The 6,335-nt window shown below is 37.0% G+C and overlaps 1 long non-coding RNA gene across 1 annotated transcript; it reads left to right on the forward strand.

Annotated features, from left to right (window-relative positions):
* The first annotated feature begins 1,070 nt into the window (after positions 1–1,070).
* LOC141401355 (uncharacterized) lies at positions 1,071–5,340 on the forward strand. Its single transcript, XR_012412318.1, has 2 exons — positions 1,071–1,365; positions 1,439–5,340. It is a non-coding gene; the product is annotated as an uncharacterized lncRNA (long non-coding RNA).
* Positions 5,341–6,335: the final 995 nt, after the last annotated feature.

A 6,335-nucleotide genomic window follows, 5' to 3' on the forward strand; every position in this document is an offset into this window, starting at 1 on the left:
TTATTAAGCTTTTTGCTTATTGCTGACTGTCATGAGGTTTTACTTGTAGCTGTACTTGTCATTCGAGAAACCTTTTTGAATAACTTTGGTGACCTATTGCTCTAAAACATTAGTTTTTTGCAGCGGTTTGTCTGTTCTAAAATTACACAGTCCATAATTGTGGAGGTGACCATAAATACAAATACATGTTTCACATCCACCCGCACATCCAACTAACAAAACTATTCCAGGCAACAGCCCCTCTTATTTGCTGTTATGAAATGCAAAAATTATACAAATGTTATCTTGCAATGTGAAAAAGGAGCACAAAATGCAGAACAAAAGCAAAAACAACAAACTTAGTACTTGTAAGTTTTTCATTTTATTATATTTTATTAGATGCTCAAAATCGTCTGAAGAGTGCGGCACCGAGAACATTGTTCGTAGTTAAGATGAGAATGTATATAGTATTTCCTTGAGAGAGAAAAATAACTTTTTGGTGGGTGGCATTAGAAAAAAAAAATGTTTTTGTATTCTGCTTTTCAAATTTAATACAGTAGGAAGCTTTCAAAACGTTGGCAATTTGCCAAGGTAGTCTTTTGCTGGTTACTTAATGTACATAAAACCTCTAAAAACTTTTACACTGACCAGTGTTGCGATAAGGGAAAGCACGATTAAAACGTTGCTATTAAACCAACTAATACAATGATTTATTTGTTCTCTATTTCTGAAGTGTAAAATATACATAAACTAGCCGGCCCGGTCCACGTTGCTGGCCCTTGAAACAGATTTATGTTACATTTTCTTAAGTAAATTATATTTTTCTTGCGTCGCAAAATAGTCGGGAACTGCAAGTGACTATAAATAAAACATCTGTTGCGGGGACTAAGTAATTTTTTTTAAGTTTTTATTAATGTGATGCAACCGGCAGCAATTTTCAGTACGTGTTATACGTAGCTGCCGGCAAAGAAAAAGTGACAAAACCGGATATATTAAGCGGCCGGTTAAAAAAATGAAAAAGTGGTGCCACCGTCAGGGATGATTTCCGCCATTGCGATTCTCCAACATTGACGTATGGCAAATACATCTCTGAAATTATTATGGGGTTTAGAGAACAGGTGATCAGAAGCAATTTAATAAATGTCGGAAAAATGTGGGAAAACTGAGGAAAATCCCAGTTTGGCGTCTCCGACAAGTCGTATTTAAGCGAGGAAATACAAGAAAACCGCCATTATTCCTAAGTGGTGAGCTTCGAAGAACAGTTGACCTGTATCCTAAATTCTTTTAAAATAAAAAAACGGAAAAGTTTCTATTTCTTTTTTTTATTGGCACTTGAGTAATTTGTGTGTTTTCTTTAATTTATGTGTGGCGTGAATAAAACCAAATGTGAGTGATTTAAAGGTTTGAGTAATGAGAAAAATGTAGTGACAAAGAGTTTGGTGTTCTGGGTTTTTTTTAGATTACGCAAAACCATTTAAAAACGACGGACCAATTACGGAGAGGGCCAAAGTCCTGGTGCCGAGAAGTAAAACTCAATTGACAGGGTTGTGGGGTCGTCTAGGTGATAAATCCGCCAGAGGCCACAGCCCTGAGTGTTGCCAACTTTATCCTGAAAATATAAAATACAAATTCATAATCAGTATCCAGGACACAAGGTAACAAAGCACAATTAATAATACCTGCCAAATTTAAAGTCCCAAACGATCCGGAGCTAATTGGCGGTGTTTTTCCGTGGATTTGAAGGTCGGTTAATGTTTGAAGCCACCTGAAAAGTTGAAGAGCAGAAAATTAATTATATTACAATATATGACCAAAAAAATTTAAAACAAGAAAACTTAAAACTAATTCCTAGACTGAAACTATTAAATTAATATTATTGTCGTTAAACTAATTTGTGATTGTCCGTAGTTAGTACACTAGTATATAAGTTTCTTTTTTTTATTGTGAGGATTTTTAACGCCTAGCAGAATATATGGGCATAGGGTTACCCGAATATAAAAAGGAAATTCTTCCATGGTTTTGTTTGATTGTGTAAACTGGATTATATTATAACGTCCATTTACCACTAACCGAGCTCGATTAGGAGGGTACTAAGGATTAAAATAAGTGGCCATATTTGGCATTTAGGTAATCGACGTCCTTTTTGTATGTGTGTGGTAGGCCGAAATATTGGCTCACAGAAAATAATCGACGTTAGAAATCCAAAAATTAATCCTGTTTTGTTTTTATTCGAATATGTTGTAAGACTAGGTTTAATACCAATAGATATAAAAAAAAATAAATATGTGTTTGATTTTGTAGATTAATATGAATTGCTAAGGTTTTTATTTGTGAGAGAGGACTCTGGGATGTAAGTTGCTAGGGAGGTAAGTGTTCGTGGAGTGTGGGGCCCTTTAATAATAATGATTTGAGGACAAAAGGGTCCAGGTTGGGAGGGCTGAGTGTGGGAACACTAGTCACCAAGTTCCCCGGTCATGTGTGTGTGGTGTGTTGTTGTTTTTTTTATTGTGTTTGTCCTGTCATTACTTTTCCGTTGTTAGACCCCTAGGTCATTTGGTGGAAAGGGTTGAGAACCCCCTGATGAAGATGCCACGACTGAGCAAGTCAGATCGCCACCAGAGGGCCGCTTTAGGCTGGTTCATAACAATATGGCGCCCAATATCTAAAACATTTTGTCCTATCGTCCCTAAATGTCAAGTGCAATACAACACCAGCACGATTTCTGCGCAAAACTTCAGCGCTAAAAAACCAAAAATGGCGAGGACATGAAAATATACTGTGTAATAACACCGAAACACAGAACAATAGACAATAGGGTGTAATAGCTTAAACTGGAATATCGCCTTTCCTAATAGCTAACTAATATTGTATCCACATATTTGAAACAAATCTGTGATTAAAGTGCAATATATAGTTTAGATAATTAGGATAGTAGGATATTCTAGTCCATAAAAAAGGGTCTAGTTCAATAGCTCTTGTTCGTTAAGTGTAACAAAGATTGTATTGTTTCATGACCTGTGTTTTTTATGTTTCCGTGTGTTTTTTTTTTTTTGTAGAGTAACCATAGACTAGGGATAGAAAAAGGCGAAAGTGCTGTATCTGCTTGGACTATAGCTGTCAAAGACTGTACTGTATGAGAGTACCCTCAACAAGTTATCTTTTATTTCGACAAATGAATTAAATGTCTTGTGACATCCCTTAATGATTCAATGTTCCTAAATGTAGCGTTTAAATGTCATCTATCAATGCGCCATGACCGCCATCAAAGGACACCTAGACAAAAAATGTTTCTATCAAAAGCGAAACCACACACTTAAACCATACTAGCAACTGAAAAAACATTCAAGATCCTCTCATATGTGTTATTTGTATTGAAGTGAAAACTAATTTTTGTGTCAACTATACCTAATGATTTTAAATTAATAACTAATACTATATTTTTTATCGATTATCATAGACTAATATTTACCTAACCAATCTTGTGTATTACTATATTGTTGTAGCTCTCGTTGATTAGTAAAAGAAGATCAAAGAACTCTAATAATTTTTGCATATTAAGAAGAAAACAAAAACAAAGAACCACTTATAAACTTTAAAATCAAATATTAAACTTCTCATGAGCGCCAAAGCCGCAAATAGAAGAAATAGAAGTAAAAGAAATCGCTCCTTGGTTTTTGATCTGAGCAGGACTTCTATTTCGTCCCCTGTGCCAAAACAGAAGAAAACTCCGACAGAGTCAAAAATGGGAAAAGCTAAAGCTAATAACGACCCTTCAATTAGGGACCTTTCTGGGACCATAATTAATACTAATCCCAGCACTAGCGCTTCTGCCCAAATGGCACAAAATTTCCCACCAACAACAAATCAGACTAATCCTATTAATCATCAAGTTAATATTCCGACAACAACAAATCAGACAAACCCTATTAACCATCAAATTCATATTCAGCCAACTACGAATCAACCCAATCCAGGTAATCACCCAGTTGAAGTTGACAACTTAGTCCGAGGCTTAGTTCAGCAAAGCCTGAATCACGCCCAAGCAAATATGCAAACTATGGTGCAACAAAGCGTGGCCCAAGAATTGGAAAGAGTGTACAGCGTAATAAATAAACTGAGTGATGCGGTATCAAAACTATCAGTAGATAGACGTAGGGATCCTCCTCAAAATTCTACAGCGCAATCGCATTTTAACCATAACCCAACACCTCCGTTAAATAGGGAAAGTAACTTAAACAGGAATCAAGGGAATTCCATCATACCATCCTATATGAATGCTTCGGGTCAAGGGATTAGAGTAGAAAAGTTTGGCCTAAATTTTTCGGGTAGACCAAATAGCCTCTCTGTGGAAGATTTTGTTTACCGATTGGAGTACTTCCAAAGCCATTATATGTTGTCATGGGGGGAAATTCTGAACGAATTCCATCTCTTATTATCAGGTCCTGCACATGACTGGTTCTGGTTGCAACAAAAAAATGAAAACATTGGCGATTGGGAGTCTTTAAAACACGGCTTATTAGAGAGGTTCAAAGTCAGGAGAACCTGTTTCGAACAGATGCGAGACCTACTGGAAAGAAAGCAACAACCAGGGGAATCAATCGATGCCTTCTTCCAAGACATCAATTTAAAGAGGTCTAGACTGGAAAAGTCTGTGTCAGAATTCGAAATGATTTCTCTGGTAAAGAAAAACTTACAAAAAAATATTTCCAGTATAGTATATTCCATGCCAGTCGGATCTCTCGAACAACTTAGGATAGAATGCCTAGAAATTGAACGTACATTTTTCCGCAGAGAGAAAGCCCCAACACCACACCCATCCAGTAACAAACCCTTCAAAATCAACTCTATCCAAGAAGAAGATAATATAGACAGTATCCCCGTCTTCGAGGAAAGTGATGAAGTAAACGATGTATCGGCAATGAATGCTTTAATAATATGTTGGAACTGTCATACCCCTGGGCATGGTTTTCGGGACTGTACCGCTTCCCAAAGAAACAGGTTTTGTTTCAAATGTGGAAAACCGAATACAATCACCCCGAAGTGTGCTGATTGTAGAACGGGAAACGCGAGGGCGAACATGGTTGCAGCGGGGAACCATCGTTCCACCGAACAACCCGCCAATCTGAATTCCCAAACGACTTAGTAGAGACCAAAAACAAAGAGCAAAAATTTCCAAAAATACGTCATTATTTACCGTTAAATATCAGAGAAGAAAACTACCGAAAAGCAAAAACTAGAATTTTCGGAGAAAAAATTCCTGATACTAACGAATCACTAGGAACCTGTCCGAATGACAATGAAAAACCCAGTATGCAAACCAAGAAGATTAAAAAAATATTAAAATTAAGAGAAAAACAAAAAGAACACAAGATATTAAAAAAATCAGTGGCGGAAGCGATATCAAAATTCCAACGGGGTAAAGATCCAAGACCATATGTGACTGTGAGCATCGGAGGGAAGGCCATAAAAGGTCTCCTAGATTCCGGGGCTACCGTCAGCATATTAGGAAGACAGTGTCGTGAGATTGTAGAAGAATTAGGTTTAGAAATCGCCCCCTATATTTCGAACGTCAGCACAGCTTCTGGACAGATGCATCGAATTCTAGGAAAAATAATGATCGATGTGGAATACAATAATAAAATCCATAAAATGAATTTATTTCTCTGTCCCGATTTAGAGCAGGACTTATATTTGGGGACAGATTTTTGGAAACTGTATGAGATAGCGCAACACATCTTTCCTACGGAACAAATCGACATAAATTTAAAAAAGAAAATAAATAGTGAATCTGAAAATGAAAACATGCATATCCTAACTGAAGATCAACAATCAAAATTGAATGAAGTTATAAAAAGTTTTCCTACCTTCGAAGAGAAAGGTTTGGGGTGCACAAAGCTAGAAAAACACTCCATAAAATTGGTAGAAGGTGCGAATCCAGTGAAGGATAGGCATTACCCTCTCTCACCTGCGGTCCAAGAAATTGTTTATAAGGAAATAGATAATATGATTGCTCTAAACGTCATTGAAGAAAGTGACTCGGCGTGGAGCAATCGTACGACAGTCGTTAGAAAACCAGGTAAAAATAGATTTTGCTTAGATGCAAGAAAACTGAATGCTTTGACCGTCAAAGACGCTTATCCCCTGCAGAACATAGACGGTATCTTGAGCCGCATAGACCAAACCCATTATATAAGTAGCGTCGACCTGAAACATGCCTTCTGGCAGATTGAACTGGAGGATGAATCAAAACCATATACTGCCTTTACTGTTCCAGGTCGACCGCTATATCAATTCCGGGTAATGCCGTTTGGTCTATGTAACGCGGCTCAAAGACTCTGCAGGTTAATGGATAAGGT

Source organism: Musca autumnalis, unplaced genomic scaffold (assembly GCF_047663935.1).
Source record: "Musca autumnalis isolate F117 unplaced genomic scaffold, ASM4766393v1 scaffold_4, whole genome shotgun sequence".
NCBI lineage: Eukaryota > Metazoa > Arthropoda > Insecta > Diptera > Muscidae > Musca > Musca autumnalis.